Source organism: Pelmatolapia mariae, linkage group LG13 (genome assembly GCF_036321145.2).
Source record: "Pelmatolapia mariae isolate MD_Pm_ZW linkage group LG13, Pm_UMD_F_2, whole genome shotgun sequence".
Lineage (NCBI taxonomy): Eukaryota > Metazoa > Chordata > Actinopteri > Cichliformes > Cichlidae > Pelmatolapia > Pelmatolapia mariae.
The window spans coordinates 19975023-19994135 of NC_086238.1; the positions used below are offsets into that span (position 1 = coordinate 19975023).

At 40.8% G+C, this 19113-nt stretch overlaps 1 protein-coding gene across 1 annotated transcript in view; it reads right to left on the reverse strand.

Annotated features, from left to right (window-relative positions):
* LOC134639925 (adhesion G protein-coupled receptor A3) overlaps positions 1-19113 on the reverse strand; it is a 184095-nt gene that overhangs the window by 59022 nt on the left and 105960 nt on the right. The gene's annotated exons all lie outside the window — the stretch shown is intronic.

Below are 19113 nucleotides of genomic sequence, written 5' to 3' on the forward strand. Positions count from 1 at the left end.
AAAAACACGCGAACACAAGCAGCGGCTGAAGGTAAAGGCCAGACAGAGCATCTCAAGGGAGGCAACGCAGTATTTTGTGATGCCCATGGGTGACTCCAGGCAGTCACAGACTGCAAAGAATTTTCATTCAAGTATTGTGGATAATCAGTTTAACTATGTTGCTTTCTCCAATTAGTTTTAAACCTCTAAAAATGGAATGACTATCGCTCCAAATCTTTAAGGAGTCTATAAAAAGGCTATTGTAGGGCTTGTAGTTTTGGAAGGCTCAGTCCCAGAGTATATAGTTTTGCCTCTATGGAGCAGGTTGTTAAAATAATAAATTCCTTATTTGCCTTGACAGTAATCTTGAATTTAATATTAAGCTGAAATTTAGAATTTGCTTTAACTCAAGTTTGGTTGGCACAGGCCTGTGTCTTGCTGACAAGTTTGCCATTGTGTTCAATGCTCACCGTCTTACTATCTCACAATACATTTAAATAATATCCTTAAAGAAGCGATAGTCAATGGACTGCATAAATCAGAATTTTGGATTTTGTGAAAAATGCCTAATTAGTGAAATTGAAACCAGCGTTAGCAATGAGAAGGACTTCTCTGAACAGTCCCAAACAATCACCACCTTTTTCCTTAGAGACACTTGCATGTGTGAAGCTGTCAGACAACTGAAAGGGCTCGACTTTGCGAAGATCAGCACTGAGCAAATCGCTGCGCTGTGTGAAGTTTACTCTTCTTGAAAGGCAAGAAGTGGTAGAATCACAGTACCATATCATCATTTTGATACATGCTCTGCAGACTTGAACTTTTCTAAACATTATCTGAAGGAGGTCAGTACACTTAGTTAGCACCTAGTGATGCTTAATTGAGGGAGTAAGGAGCCTTGACTCTCAGTTTATTACAACGTCCCTCCCTGTGTGTCATGGAGATTCAAATGCTAAAAGGTAGCTAACACTAGCTAGCTCACGTTTAAGTATTAGCATGAAGTAGGACATTTTTAAAAAGTGATGAAAACTGCTGAAAGTAACTGATTTGTGCTGTTGTTTACGTTTCCAATGGGTAAAAGGACAATAATAATAATGTCACAGCTTTAGTTACTGGTGAAAGTTGTAAGAACAAAGACCACCGCTACCTCCACCACAGCGCTGCCACACACATACATAAAGTCCTCTTGAAGTTGATCTGGCTCATGCTTTACTGTCACCACTTTCTGTATCTTATGCTCTCGCTTCTTGACTTAGATTCACCTGCTGGTTACAGAGACAAGATTAATGGTTGGTCATTCGGCGTAGCAATAACAGCTGGCGATCACACAAAGTGGGTGTGCTAGCACTGCCTGAGAGGTGAAACCGATTCATAACTTTGGATTATGCCAAAGGGTCCTGTCCTCTCTCTGTTCGGACTGCCCCGGTGGATAAATGTCTGAGTTCCCCTTAATTCAATACATGTACAACCTCTGACTTTATACTGTTTTCCAGATTTACTTTCACTTATTCCAGGTCAGCAGTCTAGCAGTGAAAGAGGACATGACAGCTATACAATTAAAGTCATGTTTAGGCTCGAAGTCATTAATAGATTTCTCACTTTTGTTCCACTTGTCGGATGGCTTTATTTCAAGCACGCTGCATCTGAAGCCTGGAAACAACATTGCTCCAGTGATATCAAATGTCGCAGCTTGCTGCTGTAAAGGCAGATTTACCCAGAAAAGGGTGCATTTGACTTGAACAATATGATTAAGCACATCTCCATTTGAGGAGAGACGGGGGCAGAACAATTGCAGTCTCTTTGGGACTTTTTTTGATTGTAATTTAAGATCCGCCACACAGGTGGAAGGGATGTGAACTGGTGTGTGTGCGCTTCACAGATTGAATTATACAATTACTTTCCACCTGCCATCTGATGATTTTTCTTTTCTTTTTTTTTGTACACGTGGCAACAGTCTCAGCTTTGGCAAGCCGGGGCCAAGTATTGATCGCATAAATGCACGTCGTCAAACAGTTTGCAGTTCGTGGGACTGAGGTGAACTCTGCAAATCAACTGGAATGAAATAATGAAACGAAAAATGAAAGTGTAACGTTCACAACTGATGTTCATGCTACGATGAATCCAAACACTGTAACGCTAGCACACATCCCTATGCAGACACACAAGTTTAAAATATGTATCATGTTCCCCTTACATGATCTATAGTCTGTATTAGTTGATAGCAATATCCAGTAAGATATGATGGCACACAGAGCCTCCTCCCATTTCTGATCTTGTCTCCATGGAAACCTGCTTATTAGTCTGCGTGAATTAACAAGTTTCCTCCACAGAGTGGAGGGCTAGCTAGTGCTTCATGTGCTAAGTGCCTTTACATCAACATGGGTATGTATGAATATGCATGACGGTGGGGAACCGGGGGTCATTCATCGGCAAAACTCGAGTACAACATGGTAGAGTGGGATTTCTGACTTCCAGACCTCCGCTCGGGGAACATGATTAACCATCCTCTGACCGGCGGCGGCAGACATGAACCGTATTTCAAAGATTTTCTTTTTTTAAAAAGCAGATATAATTAATTTTTTACATGTAATTTGATCAACCCAAGGAAAGTCTAAATATTACATTTTCTTGTGAGCGTGATGCAACACGGAGTGGTCTGCGAGCTCATTAAAGATAATTTAACACTCGCACTGTGGCACTAGCCTCTTTTAGGACTTCTCTTACACTGATGTTGCGTGCCGGGCCTTATGGTTCCCTGGATCCCACCTACCCACACCAGCTGTTGTGAGATTCTAGAGAGGTCAACACCATCTGCACACAGCAAACACAACTCATGCTGTATAGAACAAATAACACTTTGGAGATCAAGTGGATCCATGCATGTGCAACCAAAAAGCATTTTGGGGCTCCTGTGGTCCCGCTACTGTGGTAGATAATGCAACCATCCGACTGCTTCCAGCTGAATGGCAAAGCATAAAGGCAGTGAACTGTAAATTATAAATATACACACGATATAAAATTGCTCGCTCAATTCTCAATACATAAAGACGAAGGATGCATAATGGCAAATCCTCATGAAAGCATTTATGCCATAATAACATTTATGAACAATCAGGTGTCGCTGCGTGGTTAAAAAAGGTATTAACTGTTGGTTTACTGAGCCATTTTCGTTAATCAACACAGCATTATATAAAAATGCAAAAGGTTTCATTTAGCCATAATCTATTTAAAGCTAATGGAATTGTCCTGAGATGTGATTGCCTTTAATGACCTACTCTCTCGTTTTGCATTTAAGCTTCTCTCCTGGAAAATGCTCCTGGGCATCAGCAGGGCAAATCTAACAGATCTGGGAGGGAAATGAAAGCAGAGGAAGAGGGGAAGGAAAGTGCTGTATATTTATGCCCTCTTGCACCATATTAATCCCTTCCCACTAATCCTTCAGCTGAACCAAATAAAACTGTAATGGCTTTGATGGCCATTTTTGGCTCACCAGGGTGATGATGAACTCACTGGTCAAAATCACCAATTCAATCCCTTGGCCAGATTTTTAAAAACATTCATTATTATTATGTCCCTTTTGTCTCCATGTGTCTGATAGACTTTCACAGACTACACGAAGATCGGTGATTGCTCGGCCACGAAGCAAGCGCAGACTTTCACGCCTCAAACATGAAAATACAGATGAGAAGTGTAACAGAAATATCTTTAGAATCAACAGATCAAAAAAAGCCAAAAAAAGAAAAAAAAAAAAGTAGGCATATTCACCCAACCTGCTCGGCTTCTGCCCACTGTGCTTACTCACACTGACTTTATTAAAAATCTAGCCTCCGCATTTTAAAGTCAGTAAAGGGTGAGTCTCTTCAAACAATAGTTTGAAATAAAATGTCAACAACTTAAGGCAGATTCCTTTGAAAAGACAGGGCTTTGAAATGTTTGAAGCTTGCTTCTCTGCAGAGGCTTCTAACAGTAGCCAACATGGGTTAGTGGATTTCACTTGCTACCTAGATAACCACAAGATCAGCCCTCAACAGAAACACTTGGAATCCATCCAACAGCTGCAACCGCTTTGTGTGAACAGATGGGAAATGTGTTTGGGCTGTGGAGACCAGCACAAAGAGACTAAAAATGGCTTGTTTAGAACTTCGACTTGACCTTGTTTGTCTTAAATTAGGTCTGGAACGGGAACTGATATATGTCAGCCAAGATGTGAAACACGCTCGTGAGCTGCACATCTTTTCCAACAAACTGAATGTGGAGCAAAGAGAATGATAGTGTGAGATAATCCAGGATATTACTAATGCTGAGAGGTGGTATAAAGGGGCTGGATGGAACCTGGATCGACTGTCATAGGGCGAGAGGCGGGGTACGCCCTGAGTTGCCAATCTTGACACCTCAGAATTCGGGAGACATTCAAAAGGGCTGTTTTTTTTTGGGGGGGGGGGGTTCAATAGAACCATCCTATACAACAACAGATACAGGTATATACATGAACAGAGAACTGGGGATACTCTTCCCTAACTATAACAATATCCATAACAACAACAATATCCATAACAACGAAACTCCTCTACACATGGTTGTATTGGAAGGTGCAATGCTTCGCAGCCAGTAGCATCCCCGTGCTTGACTTCGAGGTGTCACGGTTATTATTGTCCGGCTAGAAACGGCAGCCCAATTAAGGATGGTTTAGCAATTTTTTTGTCTGGGTGGAATTCGGGAGAAATTTGGGAGAATGGTGGCTCCAGGAGATTTTCGGGAGGGTCACTGAAATTCGGGATTCTCCCGGAAAAATTGGGAGGGTTGACATGTATGGGGCTAACACATAGATGGATAACCATTCAATTTGATTTTCTATTCAGTTTTATTTATATAGTGCCAAATCACAACAGCAGCCCTAACTATATGCTTTATTGAAAAGGCTAATTTTAAATGTAGAGAGCGTCTCTGTCTTCTGAAAAGTTTCTAAAATAGAGCCAATCAGAATGTGGGACATTTTCTCTATAAGTGAGATTGGAGACAAATTACAAAACAAAACTATGCAGTCCCAAATAAGAGAGAACACCTGGTCAGGCTATGACATTGCCCAGCTTCTGTATTCATGCTTTTTGGTAGGTTTTTGGTTTAGAGACAGACAAATAAACTCAGTTCAACAAACAGGCAAAGTCTAAGCTTGAATTATTTAGTTTTAATTTAAATATAATTGTTCATTTTTGCTTTATATTTTAAATTAACCATGATACAAAGCAGTAGTCAATTTTTCAGTAGCTTGTCTTTATGCACACTTTGATTTTTGTTCACAGATGTTGTTTGCTATGCTGTACAAGCCTCTCAGTCTCGGTCACGCTGAAGAATCCAAAACACAACACTCTTAGCAAGGGTAGGAGGATTTATTGAAGCGCACTCGTGCCTCAGATGCACATCACTTTAATCGATCTGTATAAGAATTACCATAGTCAGCTCACTTTGGTGGTTCAGACCCCCCTCCCCATGCTGTAATCAATGACAGTCCATCCACTGTTCCATTCCCCCCCACTCCTACATGATGCAGTGGAACCAAAGCAAATTGACTCATATATGTCTCAAGAAGCGGAGATGAAAGCTTCTGTTTCTCAATCAGGTCCACCATTTCAGTGAAAAGACCGACAGCAAATTCTCCAGCGCCATCTCATAGTAAGATGAGAAAAAGGAAGATGATTGGAGCTTAATTTGAGCAAACGAAATCCCCGGGGATCTGCACTCAATTCATCAGCCATTTAATGTGTTAAACAAGGCTAATAAGCTGGTGTCAGTAAGCTGCCTCTTTAGCACAACTGCAGCAAAATACGCCCTGATCCATGTTGTCATGGAAGTGGTGCTACGCAACTTGGAAACAATCATCCAGGGAATTGTCTCTGCCTACACAGTGCAGTTTAAAAACTCATGTGATATTTTTCTGTATAATTTTTTTGGGTGGGGTTAAGGCCTTTATGAAACTGCAAACAGGAAATTATAAGTGGGGGAGAGAAAAAAAGGCCAGTGGTTGAACTTAAACAAGAAACATCTTAAACTCTACCCACAATACCTGATTTGATTCCTGGTTTCTGAGCCAGCACAGTTCAAGGTGTCATCATATTTCTCCCACTTCCCCCAATAAGCCATTTTTTTTTCCAATTGTTCTTATGTCATATAACATGTAAGCATACTGAATAAACACAGGCAATCTTAACGGCTCATTCTCTACTACTTTAAAGGTTAACAGATCATATAACAAAATACTGCACAGTGTAGAAAACCTACCCAGGAGTCATTTAATTTGCTCTTGTTAGTGTAACTCTGTTGGGAGTCTCAGTATATACTCAACACAGACTGTGATCGGTGCCATAGTTAGTCTTGTAAGTCGTTAACAAATAAATGAGACACATTTTCTCCATGCGCACCCTTCATTTAAAAATAAATGCAACATTTTCCTTGTCATTGACCCAAGTCCACCATCACTATCTAAAATTAATGGCTGCACATAATAATGTCAATGTTAGAACTTGGGTTTTTACATTGTCACCCATAGCGCATTATTCAAATGGGCAGACTGATGATTTGGATGGAGCAGAGCTTACTTGAGCCAATCTAGCCACTGCCTACATCCATCAATCTACAGAGCCTCCACTTGGCCCAGATTAACATCAGACAAGAGGGCACACTTTGAAGATTCTGTTTAAAAAAGTGATTAGCTGGGAGCCAGCCATGCAGCCCAATGGGGACTTATTAGCCATCCCACTTAGTGTACACATTGACCACAGAGAGACAGGGAATGAGGACGGGAGGGGAAGAGAAGTCATTCATCACAGATATTTGTTTTCACCCTGATTAGGAAACAAGCAATGTAATGGTGTTAACAACTGGCTATCCTTTGTCTCATCGCCTTCTTTAACATATGTTTGAGAATGCAGCTCTTGGTCCAAGCTGCAGAGCCTCTAAAAAAGTCCAAGACAGAGATTTGAAGCAATTGCGTATGATTGATTTTTGTAGCTGTTCCATATTGGACAGCACGCTAAATGATTTACCTCCTCAGATTAGTCTGGGATCACATAGCTCAGGTCTTCTTCTCAGAGGAAGTGGCAGTTCTTTAAAAGCTCCACACTCTGTCATAGCTAAAGTTAGCTGTGTGTGTATGCACCCTGGTCACTGAATAGGTATCAGAAGAGTTGAAATTTCTTTGTCTTTTAGTAATGGATTGAAATCTGCAGGATCAAGCCTGTGAATAATTTCTAAACATCATTTGTTAACAGTAGGTGGGAAATAGGCGGAGTGATTTTTCAAATGTGCAAACATAACAGGGAAGGCAGTATATAGGGGACTATTTTGTATATCTACATACCCATTAAATGAGGGAGGATACAGTGATATCAAATTCTGACATTCATGACAAGTGAAACTTCTATCTTACAAAAGTCAAGAAGGATATTTTTGAGAGCAATTTATTGGGAGAGATCCTTGAACCCTGCAGGACCAACAGTAAACAACATAATGTATGCATAGACGTACAGTGTGGCATTTCTGTGAAGAGGCACGACTCTTGCCTCTACTTTGCAAGTGCCAGGCTGAAGTAGGATCAGCTGTGGTAATGGTGGAGGGAGAGGAGGGGGACGAACAAGCTCATTGGTGCTGTTCCATCTGTCATGAGAGAAACACTATCTAGTTATTTGTCTGTGATCCTTTAACCTCAGGGTCACCACCGCTGGCCATGTTTAACTCCATCAGACTAAGGAGCCTGCCACATGCCCCCAGCTACCATCGCCATGTCACAGCATCTAAGCTACATGGATCTCAGGGGTTGGAGCTAATTGGTCGCTTTTCAGGAAGCCTGTCTCCATTGGTCTCATCAGGAGAGGTTAGTGCTATCATCAAGGTGTCATTACCCAGAGAGAATTGACCATTGTGGCAGTGATGAAGAGGAAGCAAAGATCTACTCCTTTCTTTGCCCTGAAATTCATTTAAAAAGCAATTTGACTTGCTGCTTAATGCTCCTCCCTTCAAGTCGCATTACTTTAAGAACTCATTTTCATGTCCTTGAAGAGTGGAAAAAACAATTCGTACTTTTCAGCAGCAACTGAAAAAATATGCAGGACACTTATATAGATTGTTTCCAAGATCACTATATTTATTTATTTATTTATTTTGTTGCTTTTCAAATAAGTCAAGCATTATTCAAATTGGGTACTTTAGTTTGAAAAGCTTCATACAAAATCCATTAGTAGCTGTTCATCACTTTTATCTTTCACATTTTTCACTTTTCTTTTTTTTTTTTTTTTTTGAAACAATAGCAAATATTTCAATGTTATTTTTTTTTCTTGAAAAAAATATTACTAAGATGTTCTCTCAAGGTGGTGATACTCAGTGAAACAGTCATCTAATTATTTTTTTCTCTAAAACGTGTTCATTGCAAAGTTAATCTATAACTTCCAAATTGTTTACAGCTTTTTGAAAATAAAGTTCTTTCTGTTTGTTTTCTTCAAGTTATTCTTGGATTTTTTTTTTAAATTTTACCATGTGTGTCATTTTTGTTATTCCCTAACACGTAATAATCCAAATCAATGCAATGTAGGCGCACAGCTAGAAAGACTCTTAATCCTTACACACGTGAAGTAGAATCTGAGTCAAGGGACAGTTTAGTTTCATCAGACGCAAATCAGACATGGAGCAAAATGTGCAGATGTTGCACTGGTTCTATCTCATCCACTCAGTATAGGAAGGCTGCTAGTTAAATGATGAAAAAAAAAACAGCTGACTGGGATGTTGGCGGTGACTGTGACACCTCCCTCTACCAAGCTCCTGGAAAAAGTGAGCTGCAAACCTGCAGCCTCCAGGGAGCTTTGTATAAGAATGGATGCTCGACGGTGGCTAGCACCAGCCAGACGTTAGTTCCACTCCAGGGATGGACCTGCCTTTCCATGTCAGTGTAAATGTAATTTTCACTCAGCTAAAGCACCTCAGGTACCCTCTCACCTCACATCCAGGATTAAATAGTGAGAGTGAGAGTCAGGAAGAAGAAAGACAGACAGCAACATGTGATGTGAGAAATGAAAGCAATGTGTGGCAATGTGTGGCAATCTGTGCGATATGCTTTCATGCATACAGAATGCGCGGTCATGCATGTGTGCATATCGTCAGGTGCTGTGGCACCTGCAGTTTGTCCCATTTTTACTCCATTAAACTGCCATTCATCCGCACAATGCATAAAGCACTGGGCGATCAAATCTAATTCCACATGGCCAATATTTTGAGGTTAAGATCTCAAAATCCATTTAACTACAGAACCAATGTGAAGTTCAGAGAAGACTTAAATATCTGCATGTATTTGACTGTGTAAAATACCTTTTACTCTGTAAAATACCAAAAATAAAGTACAGTAGCACACTGTCAGTTTAAATAACTAAAATATACATTTAAAAATGACATGTATAGACACGCATGCAGTCTTAAGAGACATACTGAAGTTTTAGCTGAAGGCTGTCTGGTTTTGTGTGATATCCAGAGCTCTCTTTTTTTATCGGAACCCACGTACAGCAGCTCAGCTAACAGTCTGGAGATTGTGCGATAGACAATGGACAACTCTATCAGCTATCAGCTCAAGTTGCAGTGCTAATGCTAAGAGCAAGCAGTACTCTTCAGTTGCATTAATGTTTCTTCCTTATGTGTTTAATCCACATAGTTTATACTGGCACACCAAATGGCGAGGATTTGTATTTTTATTGTAAAACATAAAAATAATGCACAAAAGAATTTATTATTATTGTAATATTGACATGATGTAGCAATAACTGCAGCTATTCCACAGCTCCACAGCCAAACAACAAACTAACCTTCCATGTAGTCCTCAGTCCTCAGTCCCAGGGCAGGGGAAAGAAAGAGAAGTATACAGGATTACACACAACTGACTTGTCATGTCATCCCAAACACAATCGACCTTTGTCGGCTCCCCGTGGGAGGCTCCAGCCTAGGTTTCTATCTGCAAGACTTAACCTAACACACACTGCCATCCATCTCTTTCCTCAAGGCCACAATGTATCACATCTGCCTTCTCATTTACAACTAAAGCTCCTTCCAAAGCTGCCAATCCAGGCCAAAGTACACTCCTGGGGCTGCAGGATCCAGATAAATGCCCCAAACAGTTCAGCATAAACAGGCGCTGTCAATCAATGAGATTCTTGTCAGTGCAAAACTAGGTAAGATGATTCGCCGTGCATACAAGCCAGAGGCTCCTGAGCAGGTTCAGAAAGTCGTCTGACATCAGGGAACATTTTTCCAGTGATATAATGATTTAGTAATCGCAGCTTTTAATGCTTTTTAAAAATTAGACGTTTTCCAGCAATAGCCATTCAACACTTCTTTAAGCTAATGGGTTAGTCCTAGAAAATTTTTTCTCCCTACCTAACACTTCTGCTAACACCTTTTCAGAACAGCATTAACTTGCTGCAAAGAACACACAGCTTACTAACTTCATATGTCAAAATGGTAGTATTTTCTCATTTAGACATAGATCAATTTTACTTTTTACGTTTTCCTGCCACTTCCTCTTGCGTACATATGAAATTCACAGAATGAGCCACGGTACCTTCGCAATATCATCTACTACCTAACTTTAAAGATTACAGAAGCCACTTCCTACACACTATGAGACATTTAAACAATCAGTGAGTAATGAAATAAAAGAGCCAGGAGCACCAGGAGCAGCTGAGTCGCAGTGTTGCTGTCTGATACTGCAGGTATTTATTACACTGAGAAGAAAGACTTCAACAAATAGCAGGAAGCAACAAAGCCTCGATTAACAATGAACTTTCTGTCAAAGATTGTAATCATTACTGGTGAGTCTTGTCAGTCTGACTTGTCACTGGCTCAGACTGCTGTAAAGTTGTGGCTTATAAACACTTTAATCGATAAAAGAGAGAGAATTATAATGCAAATGAGAAAAAAAGATTAAGCATACATGGAAAAAAACGGGACTCTGGGTGCTGAAGGGAGGCAAACTGTGCGTATCTCTCTGTGATGATATGTGATGATATTTCTGATAGATGCAGACATCAAGAAAACTTCTTACATGACAAAAGAAGCTTCAGTTAGTTCTAAAGAAAGAGAACTGTTTAATGAGCTAGCCTCACTACGGAATAAATTAGCTGTGTTAGCTTAGCATAAGTTGGTTTTTGGTTTTGTTTGTTTGTTTTGTTATTTTATTTATTTACTTTTGTTTCTTTTTAATTTGTTTTGTTGATATTGATGTTGCTTTTGTTAGGTTGTTGTGTATTATGTGATTGTACTATAAACAAATATGTCAGTTGTTTTCAGAGCAGCTGCTCACCGGGTAGTTGCTGTAATTTCCCACCTGTCAAGATTGTGTTTTGGATATTGACTGAAATTCATCGCCTGCAGCTAAAAGGTTTCTTTGTTCTCACCTGAAGTCTGCAGGCATAATTTGTCAGATTAGAAGTAGAACAAAAGTCCAACAGGAATAAGACATGGAGTACTGCAAAATCCTGCAGTCTTGTATGACAGTAAACACCCCCGACATTAAAACATTTGCTTATTAATAGATTCAAAGAAGAGTCTCATTTTATATCAGGAAACAGGCCTGTACCAGATCTTTGAACAGAGACCGTGAGCATCACTAAGACAACCAGGACTCACAGCTTACAGATTTTAAAAATAAAGGCTGTATAAGGTGTTTTTGTAGGTAATTTAAAATGTAGAATACAATAGAATAGAACTGAAACATCCTTTATTGTCCTTTGTTGGGGAAATTCACGTAATCCAGCAGCAAAGTGACAGACAGATGGAGAATTCAGATTCACACAAAAGTAAATATAAATATAAATTTTAAATAAAAGGAAATAAGAAACATCATGTTACAAGGAAACATCGCCTTACTCAGCATCATCTCAGTTTTAGGATCCAGGAATAGTTTTTTAAAACTACTTTAATTCATTTTGAAAGTTCGGATTCATTTGCTTCATTGCACATAGTTCATATCACAATAAGAAAATCTAAATCTAAACACATAAATATGGACCCCTGACAGGGAATTCAGCCCTGCCCCAAATATGACCCCATTTACTGGGCTAAAGCTCATTAAATGGGGTCTGCCCATTAATTGACCCATATAAATATGGGGAAATTCAGTGATGCCACACCACCGCCTAGTGATGATAACCAAACTAACTCCCGCAGTTGGAGTGTGAGAATAGCTGCCTTGAAAATCCCATTCAAATAAGTACTGAATAAGGAAATCTATGAGAAGGACCGGACTGAATAAAAATGAGGGCATTAGGATAAAAATAGAACAAAGATACTTTTTGGAGGACAGATTTTTCAAAGCAGAGTAAACTGAATGTCTGTAAGGAAGGCCAACAAAGAGAAAAAGAAATAAACCTCTTTTTCATATCATATATAAAAGTTTGCTTTCACCAGTTCATTTGCAAAGCAGTGTCAGAGTTATCACTACCACTAAGGACACACCTCCCACTCTGGGGTTTGTATAGGAGTTTGTGAGTTATTATGTTAATCGTGTGTTTACTGCTGTGGTGCGACAGCAGAATTAAATGTTTTCCTCTGCTACATTATTCATGGGCTCAAGGAGAGCCTTGGCTCCATGTTTGGCACTGGCTTGGGTTGTTTTGTTTAGCATCCCCTGTTACACAGGCCCTATCCACCCTACTTCTCACATTATGAATTCTTAATCGATGGCCGCACTCACTCACAGCCCAAATCTTGCTGGCTCTTCTCCCACGCCGCAGGCCCGAGGAGCTGGAAACAAGTTCAGGTGGATCTCGTCTTTGTCCTCACGCTCTGTTTACAAGAACGCAACGCCGATTAACGGAGATAATCAGATAACAGCTTTTAATGAATAAATTATGATTGGCTGGATCAGGAAGCACTAGATTTTTGCCCAGGAGGCAAAAAAGGATTTAAAATGAATGCTTAAACAATAAGTTGAAAATGTGCTCATGTGATACAACTGAGATACAGTCTGAGTACCTTTGTCCTCCAAATCTGTTGCCCAGCTTTTTTCTTTAAATGTGATTCATATTCATGCTGTGCGCTGACATATATCAAATCACTATGAAGTGGGGATTTGACCATTTCTTTTTTATCAAGGTCACTCAGGTGCAGTAAAACAATGAGAAAGTGAAGTCACTTACTTAATATGAAATCATTCATCAGAGTAATATTGATTAAGGTTGCAGCATGGGGAAGGTTGGGTCACATCGGGATTTGGCATGGGACTCACCAATATCAATAAGTTCACAGTAAAAGATAGATGGGACCTAAGTTGAAAATCAATGCTCCAACAAGTTAAAGTCACATCATTTGAAGCCATTTCTCTTAACCTAAAACCCATATAGCGTATGGATAGCAGCACTGCCAAAAAAACAGCAAGAGTCCATATTTAGAGTGTTATTGGAGTGCACTTTTACACACATGAGGTGTGGACAGAGGCCACTGGAGTGGTGAAAAAGAGATGGTAGTTGGTGGGATGGCTGGGTGGGTGGCTAGGTAGGCAGTGGTGGGAAAAACTGATTTTTATTGAACCATTAAATCCCCAGTGCCAAATGTAATTTGAGGTTTTTGTTGCTTTGCCACCATTAGCTGCTAACAACCCAGTCGCTCCGGGCGATGTCCTGATAAAAATAGAGTGGAGAGACAAGGGCAAATCTGAACAACAGCATATTCAATCTAGGCAGTTAGGGTGTCGTTAGCGTTAGCCCGTCTGATTCCTTAACGTCAAGGCAAATGGACACGTCACTCAGGAAGCTTCTAAATCTCATCAGAGAGGAGACACAGGTGGGGAGCGAGAGCCAAACGGTGCAGAGATGAAGCAGCGTAATAGACAGTGAGGGAGCGATAGGGACACATAGAGTCTTGATGAGAGCGGGCAGGTGCGTGTTTGTTTGGGATTGTGGGTTTGTGCGTGTGAGACCATGCATGTGTAAAGGATAAGTGCACATTGCACGACAAGGGACAGGCCACATCACCATAAAATGTAATCTATTAAAGCTTATCCCAGACAAGATCGCTACATCTAAATTCATCTCAGTCTGTCAGGCCCTCTTCTATTCCCAAAGCTGCTGCATCATAATGGGATGTGACAGGAGATGTCCTAAGGAATGAGGAAAAAGAGCTCTCCATGTCACATAGCTGTGTCATTTTCATATAGTCTGTTGCCCCATAAAGACACAAAACAACATGTAGAGAATTAAAATACTGCATTATGGACTTTTTAAATCCATTACATAAAGCCTTGCATCTCTATCTAGTTGCCAATCCAAGCTACAAAACTTAATCCTAGTCTCAGTGGAGCATGGCATTATTTCTTTCTGGATTTAAGCCTGTGCATCAGAGTTTATAGAATTTATATAGTTATTCCACCTCCCATAATTTCCATAATTTGCTATCTGTGTGTGGATCAAGAGTCTCTTCTCTTAGGCCTCAGACACACAGCAACAGTAGTTGCTTGAGGTTTTTCACTGTCGCTACGTAGGTGAAATTGGACACAAAGAGTGTGCTGCACTCTCCTTGTGAATTCTTTGATTACTAAAGGATTGCTGCAGTTGCCTATAGTTTGCGGGGAAGATGCAGACATCTCTGCAAATGGTCGCCAGCTGCTCGCCGAGAGGTAGTAAAGGTGTGAAGAGTGCAGCGCAAACAGGAAATAATCATCATCCTAGTAAAGATTGTCCCTTACTGATTGTAAAACATTGCAAAAGCTGCAACTTTTACTGTTCCTCATAGCAACCATTTTCACCTATCAACTGGTAGCAACTTCCAGTAATCACTCGCCAACCTGTCAACAAATACACTTTCTTCCCCAACAACCATGGTTTCCAGGGGGGTCACCCATCAGTCCCTTATCCTGTGTGACTGGGACAGTAAGATAAAAGTCAGTGGCAGTGATGAAACATTGCCAGTTTGTCAGCGACATTTTTGAGGTAGGTTGGCAAAGGTGTCGACCATATGAACGTTGGATGCGCATGATAATGAAAAGAGTAAGAGATACTTTACTGAACGTTTTAACTGCTTAAATGTTTAAATCACAGAATAACTGACCCTCTAATCTAGCTGGGTAGCCTCTAAAATAATAATTCACTGATGTCTGGTACATATTCACAGTATTAGTTTACTTAGATTATTTGGTAGTGTTGAAATATTGACAGCTAATGAGATTTGCCAGTGTGCTGTGTTTGAGTAGTGAGCCATGACCGACACACGCTCTGTTTCCAGATAAGGAATGGCCGGAGAAAAAGATAAACAAGCGCCACCCATCGTATTCCACACAACGCAAAGTCAAAGCATTGTTTCAACCCTCCAGTTATGCTGAAGTTTAATTAAGCGCGGTTACAGCTGCTGGTCTCGTAAAGGTGAACAGAATATTGACAACCACCCCCAAAACCAAAGAAATGCTGCTGAACAATGTGAGTGAAGACGGAAAGGGATACTCCGCTGTGCCTCCACACTAACATACACAACACCCAAAAGACGTACTCCAGTAGGTAAAGCTCACACCAATGGCTGACACTCACCTTCTTCCATCTCCACTGATATCTGCTGCATAGTCAAAGGAAAATTAAAGCTCTAGAGACGACAACAAGAAAAGGAGATAGACTGCCAGCTCATGAGGAATTAACAAATGTTTACTGAAATATATGACAAAAAGATGCCAAAGTGTGAAGATTAGTATAAGTACAGTAGTGTAAAGAAATGTATGGGCATATATGAGCCGTGTGTTTTAAGTGTAAAACAAAGCAAATAAATGGAAGATTTGGTGTGTGCCTGTAGGACTAAAGTGACCCTGCAAAACACTGACCAGGTGTTCTGCATTATGACCAGTCCAGCTCCACACAAAGTGCCCACGCTGTCACAGTGGTGAGAGCCTGTGGCTATCACAGCCCTGTTTCATCAAGTTAAAAAGTCCAAACACTGCCATCCTGAGCTACCATCCTTAGTTTGGTAAACTAGCCTTACAGAGGACTTTGCTTTGAGAGCAAAGGGAGTTTTGACCCAGTGTTTGGTGTTTCCAAAGACAAAAAGCAGGTCAGAGCAGGAACTGTTGCTCTACCCGCTGGAAGATGATAAACTGGTGCTATAGAGTTTGCACATGGTTACTAGAAAGACTCATGTAGGCCGTGGTATTTAAAGCATGACTGTCCTGTATTAAGTGGCCCAAAGTGTGAGAAACAAACAATCAGCATTACTCCATCACAAGCCAGACGGGATCCACAGAGTCAGTGCTGCTGATGCCAAATCTGCAGCGTGAGTACAGTTCGATATTCATCTGAGCGGGATACATTTTCCAGCCTTCAGCTTTTGGTAAGTGCGCATTCTTTGAACCCGATTTTCCTGCCTAACAGTGAAAACTAAAATGCTTGCAGATGAGAGCTGGACTCTGGTCCCCTGGTTGAAATTTGAGTGTTTTTGCTTCCTAACATGGACTTTTTTGGGCTGTTTTAAGTCAGCTCTATTAGATGTGATTCCAATAATGCCTACATGGGTTGTTTCATGCTCTGTGGTAGAATCAAAGTTAAGTTAGTTAATTAGGTCACATTTTTATCACACAACTCAGTGGCAGTTCATCAGCAGAACTGCTACTCGCTAAGTTTTTCTTTGTTTTATTTTATTTTTGATTATTATTCCATGTAAACCATAGAGACTGTAACGGTGAAGGCAATCAGCAGTTTTAGAAATCATCAAACAAGCCAGTCTAATAATCATGATGCAGTCAGTGATGCTAAAATCAGTTATATGTAAGGTGAAAATTGACTTTATTTCTGCATTTTTTTTGTCAATGTGTGGCTGATTGGTTATCTACATGAATAAGGAGGTGTAAACGTTTTCCTAAAAGAATATGTGTAAACAAAAAAAAACGTATGCAATCTCTAAATATGTGAAATTTACATGTGGAAATTACCTCTCTATTTATCCAGATCTCATCAAATGTCCTCCAAAACTCCAAAATACAACTGCAAAGAAATGTCTTATCTAAAAGTGCAGTAGGCAGCAGCCGCTTGCTTTTTTTCCTGTCTGTTTCTCTTATCCTCAATCCCTCACTGCTCACCTTCTACCCTTCCTATCACCCTCTTTCAATGCATCCCACTCAGTCAATCTGCCAGGCAGCTAGCGCCTTGAAACAATGCACCAATCATTGCAAAAGGAGCGTGGCTCACACCTCCTCTCCTCCTGTAGTCCAGTGGGATTGGCTGCTGCTTCGTCCTCCAGGGGTTTTCAGACAACAGCCAGATCCTCGGACCACTGTGTGGCTGCCAGGAGCAAAGAGCTCTAATGATCGCACACTGCCACTGAAGCAGAGCCAAGGACACAGAGGCCCAGAAAGAACTGCAAAAACCAGAGCGCTCAGGGGGGATGGAGGAGGCGTCACAATTTCTGTATTATTCAGAAGTGCGTTGAGGGCTATCTATCTACCTGTCGTCCATGGTAATCATCCTATTTAAATTCACTTGGAGAAGATCTTTTTTGAATGGATATGTCCTTCTGAAATGCTCCTCTTGTAGAAAATGTGTTTCTTCTTAAGTCATTGCTGGTCAAAGGTTTTATGCAGGTTATTGTGCAGGATGACTCAGTGGTGGACTATTTTTCTCCCTATATTCCCTTATGGCACAACACAGCATCTCGGGATATGTGGTGGGAATGGCAACCCGAGTGTGCTCAATGAAAAGAAAAAGAACTTTAAATTCACTCACTCCCCCTCTTTCATTCATGCTTTATTTATGCCTACCTCTGTCTCTATTTCTTACCTCGTCTCTTCCTCTCAGTCCTCCACACTTATAATTACCCTCACCTTTTCTCTGCCTTTCGGTGTCTTGGCTCTATACACCTTAATCTCTCCACCTGATGGACTCTCTTTCCTCTCAGCCATCTGGCCCCTTTTCTCTTTACCTTTCTGTCACCTGCTTTTTGTCTAAGTAAGGGAAAGCTTTTAGTTCCTTATCAAACTCTCATGAATTATGAAGGGCCACTGTCCAGTGGCCTGGACAGAAACACATCTCACTGTCTGCCTGCCTCGCTGTTGAAGCAGCTCAGAAAGGAGAGGTACTGCATTCCAGTCAGAAACACCTTGTTCTGTAGGTCTGTGAGGTGAATTATTTAGACTGTTGTGACCCCTAAAACCTGTCTCTCTCTCTCTCTGTGTGTGTGTGTGTGTGTGTGTGTGTGTGTGTGTGTGTGTGTGTGTGTGTGTGTGTGTGTGTGTGTGTGTGTGTGTAAAACACACGGATCACCCATACACCTGCCAAACCTCAGTCCAAACAGATCATGCGCAACTGTCACACAAGAAACCTTCTCAACACTGAAGTAAAAAGCCAGCAGACTGACTCCAGGTCAACCTTTGAACCCAGTGGCGATTCGGCTGGCAACAAAACTGCGTTCCCAGACTGTTGTGACTGTTGTTCCCAATCTATTTCAGCTAGATTGCCGAAATAACCTCTCTGTCATGTATCTGCCCATCTAAGACTAGATTTTGAACAACTTAGCACTGGGAAGAATGACTACATTCCCACCCAAATCCATGCTACATACTTAAAAAATGCAGTATGCTCTCCATAATGATTTGTACTCACTGGCAAATGTAAGCCTTCGTTGTGTGCTAATCATTTTAAACAAACATTGTAACATGAGCTTATATATACAAACAATAACTTGTCAGTGTTGGCTGAAGTTCTGGCCAGATTTTCCCAGGACTTTAGTGTTTAGGAAGTTGCATAAAATATGCAACTTCCAGATGTTCCAGAGATCACCATGACTTAGTTTGTCAGTGCCACCATCATACATCAGACCTGTATCCTACATCATACAAGTCTCAGTACCATGCTGTAATCCTTCACTGTTCACTGCTATCCTTCTGTCACATATCATTCTTGACACTTCACCCACTTCACCCTGCCTTCACTCTCTTCTGTTGCTCTGGATGGCTGACCCCAGGGATTTGAACTTATCTGTCTATTTGTACGTTCACCTTTAGATCTGTGTCCCTCTCATTCACACACATGTATTCTTTCTTGCTTCTACCGACTTTCATCCATCTTCTCTCCAGAGAATACCTCCACCTTTTGAAGCTCTCTTTCACCTGCTCTCTCCTCTCACTACAGATCACAATGC